Here is a 25,078-nt window from a genome sequence, read left to right on the forward strand (position 1 = left end):
CAGGTTCCAGGCTGGGGGAAGGGAGGCCACAGTTTTCTATACTGATCTATTTGTTAGCTGAATCGTTGGTAATTATTAATCATTTTCTTCTCTTATAAGCAACAACAACTGTGTGGAGAAAACAAATTACATGATCTTACCATACTTTAGCCAAAAAGGAAAGAAAAAAATGCATGCAATTATGGAGTCCTGTGGCACATTAATAACCAGTAGCCATGTTGACCTAACCTACCAATTCAGAAATTCTTATTTTATCATATGTACACTTTTTAAACATTGGGATTTAGGTAGTTAAAATATTTAACAGTTTTTTATTTTTAATAATAACAATTTTTACTATTAGTAATGTGTGTGTGTGTTTGTGTGTGTGTGTGTGTGTGTGTGTGTAGAAGAACATGCTATCCTGTACATGTGGGGGTCAGGGGACAACTTTGTAGCCTTAGTTCTCTCCTTCCACATTTATGTGCATTTAATGATCTATTTAATTGAAATCCTTAGGCTTGTGTGGCCCATGCCTTTACCCACTGAGCCATCTCACCAGCCCTATATTGTGCTTTTAAAAAAAATCTGTCTTTCATTTTAAGATGACATTTAGATTTTTTTCTCTTGATAATTAGGTGAGATGAAGACAACAGGAAAATAAGTTCATTTGTAGAATTTACACCTTGAGTTATGAGCTGGAAGTAACAGTGCATGTGGGATGGGCATGGTTACATGCCTGCAGTCTCAGCACCCGTGAAGAAAGAAGAAAAAGGAAAAGCTCCATTGTACTCCATGAAGCACCATAGGAATGGTACTCACCCACACACCTAAAGCATAGCAGTAACTTCATTGTGAGCTCCACAGGGGCTTCAGAAAGTGGGACTGAGACCAGAGTTCTCCTTCCTTGTGTCAGATGTATTATCAGTACTGAAATGCAATCTGCTTGTGAGCCTCCCTCAAGGGCAGTCCTCACTTTAGAGTCTTTATCAGATTATTTCCCTGGGAAAGTGTTCGTCTCCAGCACATTCCACTGAAGTCTGGCTGGAAAGGTAGAAACTACTGGTTTTTGTTGTTTGAATGGGAGATACACATGCCTCTATTCTGGGGGATGCCTTCACCATGGTCTCCAGGGGCTGCATTAGAGGGAAGAAATAGCCCACACTGATGAGCATGGAAAAAAATGAACACTGGTTGCCTGGAGCATGAATGTCAAAACTTATCAAGTACAGAGTGCATTGTGACAGAGTGTTCTAATATATATACATACACACAAACACACACATACACACACACACACACATATATACAGTCATGTATAATATCTCATCCACATGCTCATTTTACAAGGTTTCTTTTTGAAGGGTCTATGTTGTGGCCCTCTTAGTCTAGGTAAGGTTTTATGACAGGTTTAACTGACTCATTTGGTGACTGTGATGCTATGTGACTTCTGAGACTTCAAAGGGCAGTGTGCATATATCTCTCTTTCTATCTCAGAATAAATCTTGGGACACCTGACCTTCGGTGTACAAAGTTCCATTCAATACTGCGAAGCCAGCATGCTAGAACAAATGAGAGCCTGGCCTTGGAGCTGCAGATTCGTAAGAAGCCCTGCAAGTACTCAGAGTCCTGAGTCTCAAACATTAAGGACTACAAACTCCAGTCAGACAAGGAAATCTGGTGGCTACTCGCAAAATCCAGAGCAGACCCTTTCAGGTAGACACCTCCAGGATGCATGCTTTATTCCCTACCCTCACCCCTGAAAAAAGGCAAACAACAACAAAAACCAAACCAAACAACCAAAAAGAAAAAAAACAAAAAAACCTCCAAACTAAAGCAAACAAGGCCACTGAGGAAAACCACCCAGCAAAACACTACTAAACATGCAAGAAAGCAAGCTGACACAAATGGGGACCATATGTGCACCAATGGGAGAATTTATTCAGGCAACTATAAATAAAAGAAATATTTCTAAATAAAAGTGCTTCAAATGGTTAATGAGATGCTGGGCGTGGTGACACATGCCTTTAGTTCTAGCTTTTGGGAGGCAGGGGCAGGTGGTTATCTGTGAATCTGAGGCTTAATCCTAACCCTAAACCTGTCAAAGAGTGGCAGGTTAGCCAGGGCTATATAGAAAGATCCTGTTGTACATACATGCCCGCCCACCCAAGCCCACACACAGATTTAAAAGATAAATAAAAAACAAAGTATATTTAAAAAGACCTAACAGCTTTTCAAAAGAATGAAATGAAAGTTCTAGAGAGATTAACAGATGAGAAGACAGTGGTTGTATTAAGAAATTAAGAAGCAGGTTAAATGGAGACAGGAGGATTACTACAAGTTTGAAGTCAGTCCCATCTCTGTGGAGACTCATAGGCCAACCACCAGAACTACTAGCAAAACCTTACCTCAAAAGGACAAGAAACCAGCACTGACAACTGAACATAGTTGCAAACAAAATTAGGGAATTGGAAAATATATCAGAGAAAATTATCCAAGACACAGACACAAACAATACAAAACAAAACAATACAAACCATCTCATCATCATCATCATCAACAACAACAATACCAAAGAGGAGAACCGTGACAGAAAAATCGAGATTTGTAGGGTAGTATAAAAATCTCTGTGTCAGATCTAGTTATAGAAACTCAAAATAGAGAAAATTGCACGGAACACGAATGAAGCAAAAGTAGCAGTTGAATTTAAAACATTTTCAGTCTTCTGTTGAGGGACATCTGGGTTGTTTCCAGCTTCTGGCTATTATAAATAAGGCTGCTATAAACATAGTGGAGCATGTGTGCTTGTTATATGTTGGGGTATCTTTTGGGTACATGCCAAGTAGTGGTATAGCTGGGTCTTCAGGTAGATTCATTTCCAAATTTCTGAGGAATCGCCAGATTGATTTCAGAAGTGGTTTTACCAGCTTTCAGTCCCACCGGCAATGGAGGAGTGTTCCTCTTTCTCCATATCTTCGTCAGCATCTGCTGTCACCTGAATTTTTGATCTTAGCCATTCTGATTGGTGTGAGGTGGAATCTCAGGGTTGTTTTGATTGGCTATTCCCTGATGATTAAGGATGCTGAACATTTTTTCAGGTGCTCCATGGTCATTCAGGATTCTCTGCCATTTGATAGTCCTCAGTTGAGAATTCCCTGTTTAGCTCTGTTCCCCATTTTTAATAGGGTTATTTGGTTCTCTGGAGTTCTTCTTGAGTTCTTTGTATAGATTGGATATTAGCCTTTGATAGGATATAGGACTGGTAAAGATCTTTTCCCAATCTATTGGTTGCCATTTTGTCCCGTTGACATTGTCCTTTGCCATACAAAGGTTTGCAATTTTTTGAGGTCCCATTTGCTGATTGATGATATTATTATCTGCAGACACCAAACCCAGACACTATTGCTGATGCCAAGAAGCACTTGCTGACAGGAGTCTGGTATGGCTGTCCCCTGAGAGGCTCTGCCAGCTACAGACCAATACAGATGCAGATACTCATAGGCAACCATCTAACTGAGCATGAGAATACCAGTGAAAGAGCTAGGGGAAGGACCAAAGGAGCTGAAGGGGGTCGCATCCCATGGGAAGAGCAATATCAACTAACTGGACCACCCCGTGCTCCAAGAGACTAAACCATCAACCAAAGAGTATATGTGGAGGGACCCATGGCTCCAGATACATATGTAGCAGAGGATGGCCTTGTTCGGCTTTCGTGGGAGGAGAGGCCCTTGGTCCTGTGCAGGTTTGATGACCTAGTGTAGGGGGATGCTAGAGGAAAAATGTGAGGGGGTCGGGAGTGGGGGGAGCACCCTCATCTAGGCAAAGAGGAGAGGGCAGAAAGAGGGTTGGGTGGGGTTGGTGGTGGAAGGTTAATGGAGAAGGGGGATATCATTTGAAATGTAAACAAATAAAATGATTAATTAAAAATCCACCACGCAAACCCAAAAAACATTTTCAGATTTAAGGAAGGATTTATATTTCAGGGTAAATGAATATCAATTTCATAAGAACAAACAAAAACTAAAATCCACTTAGATTCAAACCATTAGTCCAAACACAAAATGAAAATATGAAAACTTATTGGAAAGAAACATAGTGAACTGAGATTAGACATCTCATTGCTGGCCCTAGATGCCAACAGGTTGTTATGAAGGGTTGGTGTTAATCACTTTCCATGTAGAATTCTGTAGACAGTGAAATTATGATTCAGGCATAGGAGGAAATTAAAATACAGAGGCCTTTGGTGAAAGAAACTGAAAAGCACATTCTCACACACACACACACACACACACACACACACACACACACACACACACACACACACTCCAGTGTCTGTAGAGGTCTGTGAAGCATTGCCCCTCCCTGCATTTTTGTCTCCCACAGCAGAAGCTATATCACTTCCCTCCTCTGTATGAGGGCAAAGCCTTAGGAGGTGGATGGTAATGTGGAAGAGAGGACACACCCAACAATCTCCTAATGTGTACTGTTCCCTGAGAAGGAAACACAGTGAGGGAGAGGGGAAGCAGCTGCAAAGTTTTCCTAGAGCCCTGTAGTCTGATTAATACACGCAATGAATGAAAACAGTCAGGCTAAAAGTAGTGCTCTTAGGATGGTCTGATAGTAGTGAGATCAAACTGTATTTTTAGGACATCCTTAAAACACAATGACTTGGAAGAGTTGAAAAACAGAACTCGTTATACTGTGCATTCAGGAGCAAATAGAACACTATTTTATTATACAAGTCAGAATTTAATGTGATAAGACAATGGAGATGGTATTCTGTTTCTTGCTTTATGTTTTGAATTTTTTTATGTGTGTGTGTGCCTGCCTGTTTATCTGTGCACCATGTTCATGCAGGTACCTGAGGCCAGAAGAGTGTACTGGATCTTTTGGAACTGGCGTTACAGGTAGCTGTGAGCTGCCCAAGATGGGTCTGGGCACTGAACGTGGGTCCTCAGGAAGAACACTGAGTGTTCTTAGTCACTGAGCCATCTCTCCAGCCCCTCCACCTACAAGACACCAGTTCCATTTATTCAGAATCTACTATCATAACCAAACCCCTTCCTTAGGTGCACATGGAAGTGAGGACTTCAACAGGAACTGGGGAGATACCAACATTTAGACCATAGAAACAGCTGTATATGTAGACATATTAATGAAGCAATCTGGATTATAACCCTGGCTCTGGGAGTTACACAGGTTCCTGGGGAAGCTGCATTCTTCTTTTCCAGGATACTTAGGTAGCAGGTAAGAGGCCACTGAACAAAGTATAGTCACAAACAAAGAAGACCCAACTTTCCAAGGGCCCTTTTAAAGGGAGATTCAGGAATGCAAATCTAGGCAGTCAAGTCATAGAAAGTGAGGGCTGGAAACCATCCAGTGGCTCAGCTCTCTTCACAATCCTTAGGTGACCTTTATAGGTGTAGCTTCAGTGGAATATTAGCCTGGGAAGTTAGTATGACTTGGGAGCATGCTGGATCAAGTAAGTGTTTTGATTTTTCAGTTTCAAAACGTGTGAATGCATCTGTCTACCAGACTAAGGGCCAGGAGATGGAGCTGGCAGGAGTCTGAAGTCCATGAGAGAGGAAATGACCCATGCAAATGCAGTCACTGCTCTCTTTGCAACCTGAAGGAAACAGTCTCCACTGCTAGTAAAGAGGATTTCAATTAAGATGATTTAAAAACTTGCTCGTTGCAATTTTTATTTTCTTTTTCCCAGAGAGAAGCAGGAGAGACAGTTGACATTTAAGCCCTCTCTCTGAACTGCCCCTATCCCTAATTTGAGTTGAGTGCTCACAGGTGACCACAGACTGGCTCCTTAGCTGGCTTTCTTTCCAGGAAATCTTTCAGCCATAGAAAATGAACAAAAGCAGGGCTCCCCAGACATCCCAGCCAGACAGCCCAGCTGCTAGAATAGGTGCTTGGGAGTGGCTCAGGGGTGTGATGCACAGCCTTGCTCTGTTGAAGCCAGGTACTGTCCTGGGCAATTGGTTCCAGGTTCAGCTCCGGAGGCGGCCGCTGGGGGCTACAGGCACCCATAGGGAGGGATGCCAAAAGGAAAGAAAGGTCCTGCTAGCCTATACTCAGGTGAGGCTGCCTCTTTTAGCTGCACCACCACCAGGTGCCTGTGACCACTCCTTGGCTGCTTTCTGTTCTGTCCTTAGATGGCCTGGCAGGGGGGTCACATGCATCCCGGGGTGCCTGCCGGGAGGGGTCGCTGGGGAATGGGCGGAGGGCAGGAGAAAACGGGAGGGAGACGGAGGCGGAGACTGGAGAGAGAGGGGGCGGATTCTGGGGCTGTGGGAGGCGAGGGCAGCTCGAGGAGCCAAGTATTCGCCACTGCGCCTCGGAGCTGCACTCCTGTGGCTGCAGAGGCGCTAGGGGAGGAAGGGATCGGTGCGGAGGCGGGCGAGCGCGGCGGAAGCCAGAGAGCACTGGAGGGCCTGTGAGTGGCCCCGGGCAGGAGCCTGGGCGGCAGCGACCCGCACCCCAGCGAGGGAGGCACAGCCAGCAGCGGCAGCGGGCGTCCATGTCCGTGCGCTCCGTCGGTCAGCGGGCGCGGGCCGGCGCGATGGAGCCGCAGCACGTGCGCCCCGTGCATGGAGCCCAGAGCCCCGCCTGGGAGGAACCGGTGGGTACCGCGCCCGCGCCCACCCCTCCCGCTTGTCCTTGCTCCCTGCCTCCCTCTCCCCGCTCAGGTTCCGTTCAGGAAGCGGTCCGGGATGAGGTCTCCAGCTGCTTCCCAGCCGGGGCAGCGCTTCCTCCAGCGTCCCGGCTCCTCCTTGCTCGCCGCCCGAAGCGCCTTTGTCCGGTCGACCTCTCGCGATGGTCCTGAGAGGACGGTTTCCGTGCTTCATCCTTTTCTCAGCTTTGCACTTCATTCCCGAGTGTTGCACAGTGGCCCGGGGAGTGGAGGCGACTGGGTTGCGCGGTCAGCGGGTGGCGCCGGGAGGAGATGGGGCTCACCTCTTGACCGCCGCCTGGGGAGGCCGGTGGCTGCCAGAAGTCCAGAGCCACGCCTCAGACTCGGGTGGCCTTGGCCTCCCTGAACTGTTCCCAGGGTCAGGGACCTGGCCTGGGATTCAGCCCCAGCTAACTTCGCTTTCCCCTGGATCTCACAGCATGCGCCACGCACAGATTGAGTCATTTTAGGGGCTCAGAGTGTTGCGTGTGAGAAGATGAGAATCGGGGTCTTTGGATTTATTCCCTAAACTCCTTTAACTTATTTCTTGCACCTCAAACTGACCGGTGTGTTATCAGTCCATCCCTTCAGGGATTCCTCGCAGGAATCCCCATCCTGCTTCAAACCTTGTAATCTTGAGTGGGCAATGAATTTTGGCTCTGCATACCCAATCTATGTATTTCTTACTCCTTTTTGATTGAAGTTTTGAACCGTCTCAAAAGCCTGGTCCAAAATTTCTGGCTTCATCCATGCTGAGGTGCTGTTCTGATGACATTTTCCCAGGGACTTCCTGAGTCTCCTCAGGTGGGCCCTCTGCCTGTTGAGAGCTTGTAGGTCAGGTGCCAGGCTTGCTTATCCTTTTCTTACCCTTAGACTTCCAGCCCTTTGCCAGGGTAAGATTCGCTGCCTCCTGCTTCCTAACCTTTCAGGAGTGTCCTTCGACTTTGATCCATCTGCAACTGCATTTGCTTTTGTGAGTTTGCACAATATGTAGTCCATCTGCTCGTGTTCTATTGGTATCATTATTAGGGAGTAAGCTATTCTTGGTTAAAAATACAATTCAGTCTTGACATTTAAGATCATTGGGAATTAAATCCAGCGACCTCTTTTGAACTTTACTATATAAAATCCTATCAGCTTCCACCACTTACAGTGGGAAGCTCCAATGTTATGTGTAGTGCTTTTTGGGTGCTGAATGTTAGGACTTCACCGCAGTTAGAAAATTAGAGAACCTCTGGCTTTCTTCTCCAAAGTGCTAAGAAACAAAGTGCTTTCTTATTCTCCTAGAAAATCATCAGTACTCATCTCGCCACATGAACGTTTAAAGCTAAAACCTTCACAGAGATGCGAGATGGAGCAGGAGCAGTGGCTAAATGTTGAACGCTTCAAAACTTGGCCCATGTAAGTGGTAAGGCATTTTATTAGTTCAGCAGATATTCTTATCCAACACCTATCGTGTTCTGAGATTGTTGGGTAAGCTGTTAACTCTCAGACAAGCGTTGTCCCCAAGAGCCTTACTTTATAGCTGGAGACTGACATCTATCCATGTATGTGTCATAAAAAGTTCTCCCGAGGGATTTCAATCAGAACTTTGTGTAATGACTACAACATGTAAGGATTTTTCAAATGCTCTATATAACTACTTAAGAAAGTTGGGTTACCTGAACGACTAAAAGAGGAGTGTATTCAAGAGAAAGGAAGAATGCACTAGAGGAAACAGCTTTAAATGTTAAATATTTCTGGCTTGGGGAGCAATGGGGTTGATGATTTAATCTAAATATGTTCTGAAGGAACACTGGGTCCATCCGAATCCGTGTTTATGTTTGGGACAGAACACCACACTGTCGGACAGGCTGGTGTGGGATTTACTCGGTAAGCCAGGCAGGCCTGAAACTGCATGCCCTGCTCTTGCTTCAGCAGAGTACAAGGCATCATCAAATTATTAAAAATCAGAGTCTTTAACTTTGATTCAGGGATCTCAAGAATCTGAACGAAGTAAGTTCTGGTTTCCCTCAAAATGAATCAATATGACTGTCATGCGGTATGCTATACTTAGAACATTAATTGAGAGGGAGAGAGAGAGAGAGACAGAGAGAGAGAGAGAGAGAGAGAGAGAGAGAGAGAGAGAGAGAGAGAGAGAGAGAAAGAGAGATCAGATCTAAACAGTAAAATCACAGCTTTCTTGAAGCCCAGACTGTGTGTGCTCAGAGACTCTCATTTTCAAGTCCTGTGTGTCCCCTCTCCTCATTGCTTCCTAGTAGGTTTCATAGAACAAGCAGGTGGTACATGCTCTGGCAAACACAGCTAGAGCCCCAGCTCCATGCCTTTCCCATCAAGATACATTTATCCTCTGAGCCAAAGTAAATCCTTCCTCTCTTAAAACAAAATGAAACAACAGCAAAGAAAGCAAACCTGTTTTCACTGGGATTCCAGTTCTGTGGTTGTTTTTTTTTTTAACGTTCTTAAAATTTAAATATAGGCAATTTAATATTTTACCATACAAACTTGACTAAATGGGATTACTGTGTTATTATGGCATGTGGCAACATGCATGCAAGAATTTGGTGTTTCCCTCTCTCTCTCCCTCTTTTCCATCTATGATCTATTTTTCAGTGAACACAGTTTGAGTTTCAAGAAGATTGGATCTTGTAACAAAGGGTATATTTTAATGTTTGAAGCTATCTGTGACCACATTGACTAACAGCCCACATGTGGTCTAGGCTTCACAAGAGAAGGACAGTAAAAGAGCCACTAGCTAGAATCAGAGTACCTTCTGCCCTGCTTTCTATTGGAGGTAGGGACCAAAGAAAATGTTGGGACACAAGTTGAAGTAGGGGAGAGAAAGGAGGTGAGGGGAATGCCTGACCTGGTTCTGCCTGCGTTTAATTTCAGCGCTTGGGAGTATGGCTGACACAAGTAGATATCTGTGAGTTCAAGGCCCTGTAGGCTCTTCCTGGGTGTACTTCAAATCATCACTACTTGAGGCAGGTGTTCCTTCTGCATCCATATTTGTCCTGATCTAAGTTTTCAGGCGTATTTTATTTCACATTTATATGAGTAGGGAAATTTTGAGAAAGAAATGAAACATTCCTGGGTAAATTTTTGAAAATAAACAATCGGTTCGCCATGGGGGAATTAGTAATGAGTTTCCAACCAATCTGTTGGAGGTCTTTGGAAGGAGGAGGTACTGAAAGGATTAACACTTCAGTGTTAGGAGTGGTTCCTGGAAAGTGCAGCATGACTTGTGAGGAGAGCTACTTAGCATGGTTGCAGTGTCAGTTCCCCATGACATCAGCAGTTCATTCCCTAGACAATCTTTTGTATCCTGGAGAGGCCTGGCATGGTTTGAGATGTCACCAGTGTTGTGGCAACACCAACTGCTCTTGGACCACTTTATGCACTGCTTTCCTAATCACCCATAGATATGTTGGCCAGAGCAAGAATGCTACTTAGGAGAAAAAATGAACACAAGTGAGAGGAAGAAAGATGACCCTTGACCCTCAGACTAAAGCATCAAGAAATAAATGGTCCTTGAAAATGCACCACCATAAGTATTGGTGAGAAGATGGGAAAATTCCTGAGTGAGACCACAGTCTGTTTCTGGGTCTTCAGGAATTGGGACTCAGGAGTTAGTCTCTCTGGGAAGCTTCTGGCCTTGCCTGCTTGTCATGGATCCTGAATTTGCCAATGATACAGGACATTAGTTTTTCCCAGATCAATGAAGTTTTCAGGCCAAAGCTGTTGTCCTGGGAGTTTCAGGCTTCTCCTCTTACAGGAGAAATGGGTTTGAATGGGACAAAAGTGAAAGCAGCAGCAGGCAGAGGACTGTGAGTGAGATGTCAGCACCTCAGGGCAGGGCATCACTGTCCTTTACCCCAGGGACTCCATTAGGTGAACTGTCTGTCCAGCTCTCCTATGAAGGAGACAAATTGGCTTCCCAGGGAAGACCTTTCATTTCTCAGACGTCACAGAAGAACGTCTCTGATCAGTGTTCCCTGAAAGTTGCCCATATAAGTAGCAGGTGTGAGTATCAATTTGTTCTCTGGTCTAGCCACTAGACTGTCAAAATAGTGAGCCCGGGTAGAGAGTGGTGCTTTCTTGCCAACTCTGGGCACACTGGGCTCTCACTCAGTTGACTTGGTGAGTCTGGGAACGTGTTGTGCTCCTGCACTGTCTCTCTATCTATAGTCATGTTTCTAGAGTCACCTGACAGGAGATATAGGCATCTCCACACCATCTTTGTGCTTGTGGACTATGATAATTTTCTGATGGTTTCTGTAACCACAGGCTTATGGACAGTACTGCCTTTTTAAATCATATGCAGCTATGAATAAGCCTGAGGATCCTGTCCTAGGTCACGTGATGCATGAGATGAGTAAAACAAAATAGGTATGACTGGGTCACAGGCATTCCTGTTTTGTCAAATGTCTGTATAGGACCCAGTGTTCTGTTAATACTCTGTGACTTGTCAGTATGCATATTCACTTGTGTTCATCTACCCATAGGGGCTGCTGGGGTACCACCATCATCCCCAACACTCCTGTTCAGAAGATGGGGGAGGAAAGGAGAGAGCCTAACCACTGCGCCCATGACCTATGGGAAAAATGAGCTACAAGATCACCTGATCTTCATCAGTGAGAAAGCTTTGCACAAGAGGTATTCGTTCATTCTGTCAAACACCACGGTCAATTTCTTGGGTCTATGGTATGACCTACAATTTATTCTTATTAAATTTTATGGTATTGGGAGACTGTAACTCCAGGGTGTCACTGTGCCGAACCTTTTCTCCCTATACATTCTCAGAGGCTGTACTTGAAGTCTGAGCAGGAGTGAGCTGCGGACATGGGCTATTTTATTTCTTTTATATGAAAATGAAAGCCTACAATTCAGGGATTGAAGAGGATGTGATGTCTCAGCATGTATTAATAGAGGCATTGACATGTGACAGTTTGAGTGAGATATTAGCTGCTGTGAGGTTTGTTTGATTGTTTGCTTGCTTGAGTTCTTTGTTTGTTTGCTTGTTTGTTTGTTTGCAAAGCTTTGTAATTGTCTGGCAGGTGTTGCCTGCTGAAGCTTGCTATATCACCAGGAAAGCTTGGTCCCATTTGGTCCATCCTGATACATGATGGAAGGTCTTGGGCTCATTAATACTCTTCTCAGGTTTTGGGCCTCTTAAACAGAATGTCCTCTGCATTTCCTCTGGATTCTATTTCAATTGTAGTCTCTCATTCTCCCTGCAACACACCCTGAGTCTGTGTGCATGCATGTGTGTGTGTGTGTCTCCCTCTATATTCTGACCATAAGGGTATGTGGTGGGACCTGAGGAATTGTCTGCTTTACAGTCTGCTGACAATGCCAATGCTTAGGACTAGAAACCATACTTTAAGGAACAATGCACTTGCATTATGTGTTCAAATTGATGAAATATCTGTGGTGAATTCACCATGACCTCCTTATGCTGGGTCATTCTCCCAGAAATATCGATTATTTATTTTTCAAAATTCATAGGACTAGGCCAAGGATCAAGAGTCCGTGTTCTGAAAAAAGAAGGGATAAATGTCCTCTCAGTTTCTGGTATACCCACAGCCGTGCCATAAACTATTGAGAGTTTAGAGACCTAGTCTGTCCTTCCAGGCACAGATTCAGCAAACCCAGCATCAGAACACAGAAGCTAGAGATGATAATGCCAAAGGGACAGCATCCTGAACTTATAGACAATTAAAATTGAGGTTTCATCTCAACTCAGGCCATTGCACTCCCTGCCCTACCTCCTGAGTCTGATATTTGCTGTGAGAACAGTATCATGGTACAACCTGCAACCTCCTCATTGCTCAATGTCACAATTCAGGAGAAGTAATGGCTATGAGGCTACAATGTAGTAATGTACAGTCCAGGATGACCTTTGCTCTCTGATGCCCATTTAAATTGTCTGGTTGTATTTGAGAACAGGAGCATGTGCAAGATAATGTTTTGAAGATGGGACAGCAAGTTTACTATTTATACTTGCCCTGTAGTTGATCCCCTATGTTTCAAAGAAAAGGGAGTTTCCCTTGTAAAAGATAGGATTGTAAACCAGAGATTTTGTGAAACACATGGATATATATGGAAAGAATGCCCACTATCAAGGAATGCACAGTTTGAAAATATTATCCAGGTTTTATACAATTAAATATATAGGAGAATGACATTTGCCTCTGTGAGACAGGAAAACCTTGGGAAATTGGAATGTATGTCACAGGAATTGACTCAGGTGGTATACTTATTTTTATGAAAAATCTACAACATCCACAGTCCCTAGAGGTTTGGGTGCTAACAAAAATCTCTTAAGCATGTCAGTCCTAACCAACATTCCCCATCAAAAGCACATGACTTCTAATGAAGCACTTTGAATTCTCTAGCTTTGGAAGGAGATGTTGCCAAAGGGTATCCCATGGGTCCATGAGGGGCTCCAGGAAAGGCACCGCAGAAAAGGACCAGGTTGGGGAGAACGAGTTAGCAGGTAGGTCATGGCAGTTCCTAGTGACATCATCAGTAATGCCTTCCTTGGACAATCTCTTGTATCTAGGAGAGAACTAGAAACTTCTGTGATGTCATCTCTGTGTTGTGGTAACAGCAACTGCCTGTGAGTCATCCCTTCGTTTGCTCTGGGTTCAGCAACAGGGATGTTTTCCTGGCTGTTCAGGCTATGTCAGAAAGAGAATGGAGATGAAGGAGAGACCAGACCAACACAGAAGGAAGAGGAAATCCTCTCTCTTAAAAAAGGAAGAAGGAAATCATTCTGGAGAAGGCACAGTGAGTCCTAGGCAGAGTTGGGGAACTTCCTGGTAGATTTAGGCTTGAGCTGGGCCTTCCAGGAGTAGGTCTTACAAGCTGAAGCCTTGGACTTTGTCAATGTCAGACAAAGAGTCAAGAATTTCTGATGATTCGTTTGACAGAGCCAGGAATTGACAAACCTGCAGCTACTTTTCTGGGAGCTATTTAATTTCATTGTGAGTGACAAAGAATGCCAGGAGTGGGCACTATGAGAATAACAGTGTGTTATTCCTTTCATGGAAGGGAGTTGAAGAACTTCATCTTCCAGATTACTGTAGGTTACATGAGTCTCTGAAGAAAAGAACAGAGAAGGATGCTCCCCTGGTCATGTCATGTGGTGAGGTCTCAGACACTTTGGATTTGAAGACACACGATTAATTAGGGCTTAATAGTGCTAAGCACGATGAACTTCAGAATTTCCCTGCATCACATCTGATATGACCTGACAATGTTCCCCGTATCTTTATTTCTGAGGCATCTTATAGATTTCAGGGCAAGGGGGCCTGTAATAGGGAGTGTGGCATATGTCTGATAATGATGGTTAGGAAGAAGAACATAGCTTGGCAAACTAGCTGGAAGAGAGCTTTTCTGCTCTTTTAGGGATTCACCCTGTCTTTACCTTTTCTCTCCCTCAATATTCTCCTTGGGACTCAGAATGGTCTCCCCTGCCCCTGGGCCATCAAGTATGCAAATTCATTTTTGTTTTTCATTCTCCAGGGTCTGCTTCATCTGAAAATTCCAACATCACTAATCAGACATCAAATATAAATGAAGTAGAAGAACTGAAATTGTATATGAGGAAGATCAGCAATGACATGGAGGAAATGTGTGGAGTCCTGGAACTTTACAAGTGTGAAGATTTGAACTACAGGTAGTAATTATGCCCAGTACCCTGTTGACTGTATTGTGCCATCTGTTAACCCAATTTCCTTCCATGAATGGAGTGTGTTATCTCCCATCATTCCATTAAGTAGCCCTGACAGGTGTTTCATTGTTGGATAAACAAGGTGCTGTGTGTTTATTATCATCTTCTTTTGTACTTGACCTTGGGGTGCTTGCAATCTGATTCTTGTTGTAAAGAGCTGAAAGGACCTGCTCACACTTGCTGCCTCTCATTGTGTGAATGCAATGCCTGCAGGCTATCATGGCTTTACTCTGATATTGTTCATTATATTCTGAGAGATGGCACCTCCCTGGATTTATTTGGCATTCTAATTGTGTCTGTGTGTGTGAATGTAGTTGTGTGTGTTTTGTTCAGGACTGGGGCTCTGGGACCTTTGATGGTGTCTGAGGACTTGTGTGATGCACAGTTTGCAGGTCCTGATAGTATTGAGTCCATAGAGGCCCAAAGTGATCACCAGGGAAGTTTGCTCCTGGTGTTTCCTTGCTGTCACACAAGAATCCCCTGGGGGAGGAGGTGTGATAAAGCCTTTGTCCTGTAAATACTAGTGGTGTCCTCTGGGAATTCCCATAACAACAGGAACCAAACAAAGGAATGAGAATCCCTACCTTAAAAATAAGAGGAAAGCCATTACACATATCTACTGGACCCATGCCTGTGGCACATTGTAGTGGAAAATTGTCATAGAAGTAGTCTATTCCTTCATGCTTGCCCTGGAAGCTCTTGAAGGTCAGCTACCTCCATTTGGTCCCCTGGCTCTGCTGTCCTCTGCCCAGGATAGTAAGTTTAATTAGCATCAAGTGGACCCAGTTTGAATGAGCCAGGATGTGGCATGCACTTGGCTTGGGTAGCCTGTTTGCACATGATTATTGAATCCTTAATTCAGCAGATTATTTGCTTCTTGGGCCATGCCCTAACACAGGATGAACACTGAATTCAACATCATTAAATCACAACATGAGAAGACAATGGTGGATATGGAGAAAATGACCAAGTCCATAAAGGGTTCCATGGACTACTCCAAGGAACTGATCGAGGATAATTATTCTTACAGGTGAGTCAGTTGCACAACTGAGACCTCCACAACTAGGCAGGGAATGCTTCTGTCCTTTTAGGACTTTGAACAAAACCAAGGGCTCTGGATCCATGCTATGTGTTTTTTTATCCAGGAACCCTGCCCTGAGGCTAGGGTCTTGGATTTGTACCTCTTGGACTCAGTTGTCCTAAGTGTGAAGAGTGTCTAAGACCCTCCAATCTTTATTCTTCCAAATTCAAGATCCTCTACATAGAAAACTTTTCCACCGTGCTGGAATATCCAGGAACCCTTGAACCTCTAGTATTCTGACGAAAGATTAAAAGATGTAGGATTCTTGACAAAAATGGAAAGAGTGTACACCTGTTGGGTCTTCTCAACTCTCTCAGAGGGGTAAGCCCTCTACCTGCTGAAGGTTTTTTTGGTACCACAGACCTATAATCAACCATGAGGAACATTTCCTCTTCTGTGATGTATAGGGAGCACTCTTGGTGTCAGGGTTTTCAGAAGTTTGTTGAGTCCTGTGGAATATGGCTGGTATCTTGATTTCACTTGCCTCTGTTTGGTGCTGCTATGTATAGTGTGGACTCTTCTGGGGCTGTCTGGGGATCAGGGCCCTTGCAGGGATCATGGGACTTGGAGGAGGGGTAAGCAAATGGAATCTGGCTGGGAATCATCCAATTTTGCTTTGTGGATCAGCATCAAGGAGCAACACCTCTTTTGTGAGTGCACTCAACTCAATGAAAAAGTAAGGATATTACTGAATGAGAACAGAAAGCTGCTGGTGGAGCAGGCTGGAACACAAGTGTCCTGTGGGGAAGAAAAGAGGTTCTGTGAGGAGGCCAGCAAGAACATCTGTGTCCCAAGTGCCAAGGAGCAGCAGGTAGGATAATATATATCAGAGGCCGATGGCCCTCATGTATAACCATAAACATAGACAATCCAATGTAACAGTCCAACAACTTCTCCAGGCACTCACCTATGTCTCCTCCAAGTGTTTGTTTATGTGATCATCTACAGGCCTCTCTGTGGAGGTAGCCTGGTTCAGGAAACTGCAAGTTTGGCACAATAGATACCTCATTGTTTTCTGCTCAATTATGATTTTATGTGAATAAGTCTGTGTGTGCTTGTGTGTGTGTCTGTGTCTGTGACTGTGTGTCTGTGTGTTTCTTTTTGTGTATACATGGTTTTCCTGACTTGTGTCTCTCTCGGTGTGTTGGGAGGCCCTTCAATGACATCTGAATTATCCACTCATTCTCTATATTACTTCTTTGAGCCTTGGACTCTCAATAAACCTGACATTTCCTGTTTTGTTCTGTCCAGTAGTCTTGGCATCTCTTGTCCACTATCAGGAGGTATTCCGTCTCTTATTTATTTCAACAAACTGATAAACAATACAGCTATTTTAAAAATAAGTTTTAGATTTCTTTACTTTCCCTGCATAGAGTTATCTCCCTGGGAGATATCGGTTTGTCTTATTGGCTCCACCATGAACATGCACAGAATCCTACAGCTCATTCCTCTGCTAACATGGTTTTTGCTAACTATATCGTGGGCATGGCTTTGTTTCAGGATAGATTCCCCCTCATAATTGGCACAGCACTGCATTTAAGAAATGTCACAGCATGTCATTTCATCAGCATTCTTCTGACTGATATTGAGTAAGATTTAAGATCACATGAACTGTAATAGGTTCAAAAGTTCCTGGGTAGTGACCAAAAGTCACTGTCTTCCTCTGATGCTACCAAGGATCCTGTGTAGGTATAGTGAAGCAATACCTACACAGAGAGTCAACATGGGGCTTGTTGGAGGCTTTTCTTAGGAATCTCTTTCTTGGGAATTTGGTACTGGGTTGTCCAGGTTATCTGTGCAGAGCTTGTAACTTCCTTGTAGGACCAGCAAGTATCTGGATAAAAAAGTTTCTGAAGAGGAGTTAATTACAGATGAGGGCAGCAAAGACTGCCTGAGTCTAAGAACCTTATACATATACACATCAGAGGTCCTAGAAGGTGCTCATGCAACAGGAAATATGCTGGGCGAGAGTAACATTTTCATTGATTTGTGTTTGTGTGTCTCTGTGTGTGTATTGTGTGGTGTGTATGTTTGTGTGTCTTGTGTGTGTGTTTGTCTGTGTGTGTTTGGACCACTTGTGGCTGAGCTTGTTTATACTAAAGTTGTGTGTTTGTGTAATACTAGGTAATCTTGTGTTTGTGATATGGGTGCTTGTATATACAAATGTGTGTGTTTGTTTGTGTGTGTGCGTGTGTGATTGTTCATAAATGCAGCTGTGTGTGTCTCTAGAGACCAAATTTAATGAGAAATGCACTCTGAGGTTTTAGTTTGCACCTATGAAATATCAAATACAGCAGTCCAATTATTCTGCATGCTCAATTAACTCCCAAATAAAAAGAACACAAAAATTATTTTAGGGTCAGATTTTTAACTGACTAGAGACAAAACTATTAATTCTCATTGAAATCTTTAGAGCATATAAAAGGGATATGGTATATGGAGGGAAGGAGGCGGTTGCTGTATAAAATCTACGTGTTTATGTCCCTTTTCTGCTCTTGGTGAATTGTGAAGGACCACCTGAAGGTCAGGTGGCTCAATGTGTCTTCTAAGCATTCCAGGTTGTTTTCCTCATTTCTTGCCACCATTACATTTCCTGCTACATCTGCTCAGTAAAGCTTTGCCTTGTAGTTTGTCTTGGATTTTACTCATTGAGAGATTGAGTTGCTTGGAGCTGAACTTGCATCCAGCAGAATTCCCATAGCTGTGGAGCAAAACCAGGCCTGTTTCAGGAGCCCATTGAGGGTCTAGATAATCTAAAGTCCTCACGCTATCTTATCTGTGTAGCATTCAGCATGGCTTTTCTTCAAAATCATTTTCTCAGAGTTAAAATCAGCCTCAGTGGAGTTTGGGAGAAATGAGGACCTTCAGACAGTTCTGGTAGTATAAAATTGAGTATGTTTGTTGGAAGCCATGTTCAGAAAGTGGGAAAGAAGTCCTCTTTGACCCAGTGCTTCCAGAACAAGGAGGAGATATCCACAGAGTCTATGGTGCTCAGGGTTGTAGTGGTCCTCAGAGCAGCCCTGAAGGAGAGGCTATCCTGATGTCCATCTGCTGAAGAACAGAAAGATACTGTGTGGTGTAGCCCTTCCATGAACTCAGTGTGAGATAATCCATGCAAGCATGTGTCCTTCAACTAGTCAGCCGTATCTTACTCAAAATAGCCCTGACACAATCACATTCTGGGGAGAAAATGGTTCGTTTGGATCCTAGTTATAGATAGTTCATATTACTCTGGGCTCATACCATTGGACACCAAGTCAGTCAGGTGATGGAAAAGGGAGATCCTATTGGAAGAAACTCTTTTTTAGGAACAAGTCTGAAACAGTGAACAAGAACAAGAGGCTGTTCCACCACCAACATGTGACCCTAGGCTGGGAAACAAACGTATTCTACACAGCCTTAAGAACTTACTGAGTCAGATTGGATAATAGGACAAGTACCCTGAATCCCAGACCGGTTTAGGAGTGGAAAGGATATCACTGACTGAGCTGCCTATATGCTATGCTCAGTAAGTACCTTTCCCATTCAAGATTTGCTTCTTTTATGCCTCCAAAGTAATCTGGGAGATTTTTATATTAGTATTAACCAGGAAACTAAATAGGTCACAGTAATACAATATGCTCGTATTGCAAAACACAAATATTATGTATGTTTGAGGGTGTGCCCTTCAATAGTCATAGATGTACAGGGGTGTTGTTCTGTTTCTTCAGAACCATCACATTTAAGGTTCATTACCTAGCCTTGTGAATATATTTATTTAGCAAACTTTTGCAGGTTCTAGGATCTATGAAGTACCCATGGGTTTTGTGTTGTATGGTTTCTATGGTTATTTGCAGATAGAGGGATTGACAAGAGGAACCCTGTGAGGTTCCTGCACTGGAGAAAAAAATCATAGCCTTCACTTCAGTTCAGGGCATGCTCCCACCCCATAAGGATCCACATGGTTTTCAAGGTTGCACACATCTCTCTTGAACTCACATTCAGACATTGCTACAATGTTATTACTCAATATAATATATCTGCACAACTGGGGAAATGTGGTGTTTTTTAAAACTCTAGTATAATGTGTAGTTGCAAGTTTAGTTTCTAGCAGTTTTTAAATGGTGAGAAATAATTTCAAGCTCAGGTGCTCTATGACAATTGGGATGCACGGAATGATCTCAGCTGATAGGTTATGTTGCTTTGTCCAGCTGAATAGAGCTGATCTGGGAGGGATAGCTCAATTGAAAAATGCTTACCAGGCCTTTGTTTCTTCCTTCCCTAAGTGTGAAATACTCCAACAGACACCGGAACATGGCACAGACCACGGTCTCCCTCAGAGAAGTGCTGGAGGAGGAGCACTGAGAGTGTACCAAAAAACACCACTATTGCCTCTCATCCCTAATAACCATGGCTGTAATGGGCTATATACGCTTCCTTTATTTTGGTTTCTTTGGTATGAACAGGCCTTAATTTCATCTAGCCTCTGGCCCAGGAAGAGTGCACATTTAAAGGGACTTAGAGAAGTGCTGAGACACATCAACTGCTACTGGGCATCCATGAAGACTCTGAGTGCAAATTTATCTTTTCCTGATGGGTCATCATGAATAATTACATGGAGATCAGTCAACAAAATTGTATAAACTGGGACCCAATTCTACAACATCAGTTCTGTTTTGACTTGGGAGGCCATATCCTTCAGACCTATACTCTAAAAGGAGAGTGTTGCTTAAATTTCTCCTGCAAAGATTGCTACCTCCAGGAATTGCTTTTCTATTCAATTACCAAACAGCCACAGGCTGTAAGTCTGTGCTACAAAATGTGCAGACAAAAATTTTGTGTTACACAATTTTTATGGTTTGATTTTGCTTTGAGTTTTGATTAGTTTAGTTATTTGGTTTTTCATGTTTTCATTCAAAGTTTTGTTATATATTGGTTGTTTATTTGTTCTTGTAATTAATTTGATATTTTGATAAGGCTATACATAGTACATATTGACTGTCAGCTTTGAGTTACAATTGAGTTCATTGCATTTATTCTTATGATTAATACAGTAATCTCCAACTCTTCACTCTTAAGAACCTTATTATTCAGGGGTGATCATGAAATCCCACAGATATTAGTCCCAGATGGATCTCTGCATTCTTCATGGGACTTGGGCCCCATAGTTTCTTCCCAGACAGACTGAACTACAAAGTCTATCATACATTCATTGTGGAGAGTGTGTCAAACTCTCTGGATAGGACTTAATGTTGGAAAACTTACCCATGCTGCATCCTTGTTGTGAAATATTTAGCTACTGTGAAAATAATGTGGATGACGGTGTTGAACACACTAATGGCAAATACATCAGTATTTCTGTAATAGCTCTCACTAAGTCAAAGCAGAGTCTAAGGGAATAAAAAGCTGTCAGAAAACACAACAGTGTATGCTTCTGCTTTCCTTCAAATATACAGTCACTGGTAACTGCAAGTAGAGATAATAAATTCCAACATTTTGGGGGGACAGGTTTCTGTGGGGGTTCTTCAACGTTCATTTTATTACTTTATGATTCACCTGTGTCTGCCCAAAGACATCATTCAAAAATGATGAAGATTGTAATTAGGTATCAGCTCATAAAGTCCTAAGAAATGCCTTTTTCTTTGATATTTTCTTTACTTACATTTCAAATGTAAAACCCTTTCCTAGTTTCCCCTCTGAAGATCCCCTTTTTTCTACCCCTAACCCCTGATCCCCAACCCACGCACTCCCTCTTCCTGGCCTTGGCATACCCCTCTACTGGGGCATAGAACCTTCCCAGAACCAAGGATCTCCTCCCAGTGATGACCGACGAGGCCTTCCTCTACTACATATTTAGCTAGAGCCTTGAGTTCTACCATGAGTTTTCTTTGGTTGGTGGATTAGTCCCAGGGATCTCTGGAGCTACTGGTTAGTTCATATTGTTTTTCCTCCTATGGGGCTGCAAACCCTTCAACTCCATAGGTCCTTTCTCTAGCTCTTTCACTGGGGACACTGTATTCTGACCAATGGATGGCTGTGAGCATCTACTGCTGTGTTGGTCAGGCACTGGTAGAGCCTCTCAGTAGACAGCTATATCAGGCTCCTGTCAGCAATCTCTTGTGGGCATCCTTAGTAGTATCTTCCCATAATTCAATCACAGGGTCAGCACCCAATCAGTGGTTTAGAAGCTCTGACCACCAGAGAATTTCTAAACCTGATATACAACTTCAGCAAATTGGCTGGATAGAAAACTAACTCGATGAAATCAGTATCTTTCCTTTATTCAAAAATGATAAACAGGCTGAGAAAGAAATTAGGGAAATGACACCATTCTCAAGAGTGACAAACAATAGAAAATATCTTGCGGTGACTAACTAAGCAAGTGAAAGGCCATCCTGAGCCTTCCCCACCTGGTGATCCATCCCACATTCAGATACCAAACCCACATACTATGGAAGATGCCAATAAGTGCTTTCTGACAGAAGCCTGCTATAGCTATCTCCTCAGAGGCTCCACCTGAGAGTGACAAATACCAAGGCACATTTTTATGACCCCTCTTTGGAATGAGCATAGAGTCCCCAGTGGAAGAGTTGGAGAAATGACTGAATGAGCTATAGGGGTTTGCAACCGTAGGAAGAACAATAATATCAACCACCCATATATCCTAGAACTCCCAGGAACTAATCTTCCAATCACACATGTAGTGACCCATGACTCTAGGCACATGTGTGGCAGATGACAGCCTTGTTGGACATCAATGGGAGGAAAGGCCCTTGGTCCTTTAAAGGCTCAATGCCCTAGCCTAGGGGAATGCCAGGGTAGCAAGAGAGTTCTGTGTGGTTGTGTGGAGGAGCACCCTCATAGAAGCAGTTGGAAGGGGCATGAGTTAAGGGGGTTCTACGCAGAAAACCAGAAAAACGGCTAACATTTTAAACGTAAGATTATAGTGTTTTAAAATAGAAAAAAAAATGAATTGAAGACTCAGAAATTAAACTAGACTTTTGGACATTTCATCTCCTACAAACTCAAAAATATACAATCCAAAAAGAAACATCTTCAATAAATGATGCTCGTCTAACTTGCAGTAAGTATGTAGAAAAATGAAAGTAGATGCATATTTGTCACCTGGCACAATACTCAAGGCCAGGTGGATTAAAGAACTCAACATAAAACCAGATTCACTGAATCTAACTGAAGAGAAAGCAGGGAAGAGCATAAATCTCATGGGAATGGGGTTAAATGTCATAAACAGAATTCCAATAGCTCAGGTTCTAACATTAAAAATTTATAAATGGGCCACAAGAAACTGAAAAGCTTGTATAAGACAAAGGGCATAGCCAATAGGATAAATTGGCAATCTACATATTGGGAAAACAATGTTCACCAGCAATATCAAGGTCTGTCTGATCCACAGTCAGGACTATGAAGCTCAACCCTATCTCAGAAAGCAAAGCAAAACAAAAATAAAAATAAATATTTGCCAAGAAAGCACTAGGTTGAACAGTACTCTCGTCTGTCTGAAATGCCCAAACGTGGTGGTGTGTGCTGTAGATTCAGCTACTCAGGAAACTGAGGCAGGAGGATGGTTTGATGCTAGGGATTAGATGGGAAGAACATAACAGACCCCATATCCTTATAAAAATAACCCAAATAACTCAAACAACATCCTCATTCCTAAAACCAAAAGCCCCAGAGTGTGAAGTAAGTGCATTTGTGTGTCTGTGTGTGTGTATGTGTGTGTGTGTGAGAAAGAGAGAGAGACAGAGAGAGACAGAGAGACAGAGACAGACAGAGACAGACAGAGACAGAGAGACAGCAAGAGAGAGACAGAGAGGTGGTGTTAGCCCAGGGGAGCTTAAAAATAGTGGCCATTTTTATTTCAGCTTCTAGAATGCTGGTTTTAGCCGCACGGCCATCACATTCATTTGAAAATGTTTTCTGTACCACACATCACCGTTTTTAAAATCTTTTTTAAACAGGAGGATCTTATAAAGCTTCTGTAAGCTTGGAGTTTCTGCTGCTTCATAATTTTAATGTTTCGCATATCACGTGTTTAGAATGCACTCAACACCTCAGCTTTGTCAACCACGTTGTCAGTGGTTCTTTCTCAACCTGTGGGTTACAACCCCTGTAGAGGATACCTTGCATATCAGACATTTACATTAAGACTCATAATGGGAACTGCCAAGTCAGTTCAGGCAGAGAGCACAGCGAGCTCGGGAGTGCGGCCTTCTTCGCCCCGGGCTCCTCATGGCCTTGGCCTGCGCCGGGTGAGCCAGAGGGGCCCGGGAGCAGCCTCGGTCCTTACCCTGCGGACGCCAGGAGCCCTCGCCCTCGAGGCAGCCACCGGCCAAGCCACGCGGCCATTCCGCAGCGACTCTTGCCCTGCCAACGATGCGCCTGCATGGCGGCGGCCTCCCGGACTCCACCGGCGCCCTGCTCTCCAGGGCCCGGCCCACGAGGAGCCCCAGCCAGGCCTTCGAGGACGCCTCGAAAGTGGCGGCGAGCGTGGCGTGGTGGGAAGAATGGCGGCCACCTGAAGGCCAAGGCTGGGCCTTCGGGGCTTCTGCGGCCTGAGGCGGCGGTTCTGAGCAAGAACACTCTGCCATCGCCTGCACGGGACGGGAGGCCCGCCCGTGGCCGAGCACGCAGACCTGGATGAACCGAGGCCTGGATGGACCTGGACGAAGGTGAGCGGGGCCCCGAATCATGGCGAGAGGAACGATCGATCCTTGGGCCGCGGGTCTTCCCTCCACCAGAGAGAAGCCGAGACGCGACAACCGCAAGCGGCCAATCGGAAACGCTGTCGCTGTTGAAGGCCTGTGTATATAATATGAAAAAGCTGCTCTCAACCTTTCCCCCGACCCTTTTTAGACTTCTGGCTAAATCTGGACGTCTAACTGTAGAGATTGCCGACGCGAAGCAGCTGAAGAGCAGGAGGAGCGGGAGGAGCAGGAGGAGCAGGAGTAGCAGAGCCTCGGCAGAAGCACTGTGCAGACTTTGTGAGCATGCAATGTTAATTTGACTGTAGACAAACGAAAGCTTGCTTTAATTAGTCTCCAGCGCTGAGTTTTCAGTAACATTCTTTTTCTTAGGACTGTACATCTGTTTAGTGCTTGTTGCATAAATCTTAGCAAATCCTAGGGAGTTAATGTAAGAGGACAGATACGTAGCTAGCTCGTGCAGGCAGGTGCAAGGAGAAGGGTAGGATGGTGGAACACACCACTTGCCTTGCCTGCCTACAACCTGTTGGGTTTTCTCTTTTCACGATAGTTCCTAATTTTTAGTTCCTTGTTTAGATCGATACAAATTGGCTTAGTAAATTACTTGAAGAATTTGCCTGCTTTATATAAATTAAGTTAGCACTTTACAGTTTCTTTAGAGATGAAAAAGATTTTAATTGGAGAGAAATTCTCAACATTGGACATTGTATCTGTCCAGGTAATTGCTTCCTAACTTGCTATCAATATTTTGTGTTTATATGTTAATCTTTATAAAACGTGATTTTTGTTTTTTGGGTATTTTTTATTTTGGTGCTTTTCTGGCTTAAGATGTTGCACATGGTTCTTGTTTTTGTTTCTTTAACCTATGCAGTTAATCTCCCTTCCCCCTGAAACAG

At 43.7% G+C, this 25,078-nt stretch overlaps 1 pseudogene; it reads left to right on the forward strand.

The window, feature by feature from the left end:
- The first annotated feature begins 6,527 nt into the window (after positions 1–6,527).
- On the forward strand, positions 6,528–20,013 carry LOC147001642 (uncharacterized; annotated as a pseudogene).
- The last annotated feature ends 5,065 nt before the right edge of the window (positions 20,014–25,078 follow it).

This window comes from Mus caroli, unplaced genomic scaffold (genome assembly GCF_978045245.1).
Source record: "Mus caroli unplaced genomic scaffold, Mus_caroli_1 scaffold_12, whole genome shotgun sequence".
Lineage (NCBI taxonomy): Eukaryota > Metazoa > Chordata > Mammalia > Rodentia > Muridae > Mus > Mus caroli.